The 1,458-nt window shown below is 41.8% G+C and overlaps 1 non-coding gene across 1 annotated transcript; it reads right to left on the minus strand.

The window, feature by feature from the left end:
• Window positions 1-1,143: 1,143 nt before the first annotated feature.
• TRNAT-GGU (transfer RNA threonine (anticodon GGU)) lies at window positions 1,144-1,219 on the minus strand. The gene has a single exon. It is a non-coding gene; the product is annotated as a tRNA-Thr (tRNA).
• Between the last annotated feature and the right edge of the window lie 239 nt (window positions 1,220-1,458).

Consider the following 1,458-nt stretch of genomic DNA (forward strand, 5'->3'; position numbering starts at 1 on the left):
CTTTATAAAATAGCATATATGTCTAGCAAATCAATAAACATATGAAAAATATGTTCAACATAACAATTTTTCAGAGGAATGCAAGTAAAATTCACAAGAATCCATTATACATGAACTAGAATGACTAAAATGTAAAACACTGATAATACTAAGTGTTGACAAGGATGAGAACAATTGAAATGTCAACAGTGCTGGTGGGAATGTAAAATGGTATTACTTTTTTTGAAACTGGTTTGTCAGTTTCTTAAAAAGTGAAACACTTTACGTATAGCTCAGAAATTCCACTCACAAGAGAAATAAAAACATGTCAAGCAAATATATATACACAAATGTTCATAACATTTTCTTTTTTTAAAGTTTTATTTACACAATTAATTTTAACGGGGTGACATTGATCAATTAGAGTGCATTGATTCAGAGAAAACATCTCCAGATCATTTTGACATTTGATTATGTTGTATACCCATCACCCAAAGTCAAATTGTCCTCTGTCACCTTTTATTTGGTGTTCTTTATGACCCTCCTCTCCCTCCACCCCCTCCCTCTCCCTCTTCTCCTGTCCCCTCCCCCTGGTAACCACTGCACTCATATCCATGTCCATGAGTCTAAATTTTGTGTCCCACCTATGTATGGAATTATACAGTTCTTAGTTTTTTTCTGATTTACTTATTTCACTTAGTATAATGTTATCAAGGTCCATCCATGTTGTTGTAAATAATCCTATGTCATCATTTCTTATGGCTGAGTAGTATTCCATAGTATATATGTACCACATCTTCTTTATCCAATCTTTTATTGAAGGGCTTTTTGGTTGTTCCTTTTTTTTTTTTTTTGTATTTTTCTGAACCTGGAAATGGGGAGAGACAGTCAGATAGACTCCCGCATGCGCCCGACCGGGATCCACCCGGCATGCCCACCAGGGGGCGACGCTCTGCCCACCAGGGGGCGATGCTCTGCCCCTCTGGGGTGTCACTCTGTTGCGACCAGAGCCACTCTAGCGCCTGGGGCAGAGGCCAAGGAGCCATCCCCAGTGCCCAGGCCATCTTTGTTCCAATGGAGTCTCGGCTGCGGGAGGGGAAGAGAGAGACAGAGAGGAAGGAGAGAGGGGGAGGGGTGGAGAAGCAGATGGGTGCTTCTCCTGTGTGCCCTGGCCGGGAATCGAACCCGGGACTTCCGCACACCAGGCCGATGCTCTACCACTGAGCCAACCAGCCAGGGCTAGTTGTTTCCATGTCTTGACCACTGTGAACAATGCTGCAATGAACATGGGGATGCATGTGTCTTTACATACCAATGTTTTTGAGTTTAGGGAGTATATATCCAGTAGAGGGATTGCTGGGTCATATGGTAGTTCTATTCTTAATTTTTTGAGGGACCACCATATTTTCTTCCATAATGGTTGTACTACTTTACATTCCCACCCACAGTGAATGAGGGTTCCTTTTTCTCCATAACCTA

The sequence above is a fragment of the Saccopteryx leptura genome, chromosome 1 (genome assembly GCF_036850995.1).
Source record: "Saccopteryx leptura isolate mSacLep1 chromosome 1, mSacLep1_pri_phased_curated, whole genome shotgun sequence".
NCBI lineage: Eukaryota > Metazoa > Chordata > Mammalia > Chiroptera > Emballonuridae > Saccopteryx > Saccopteryx leptura.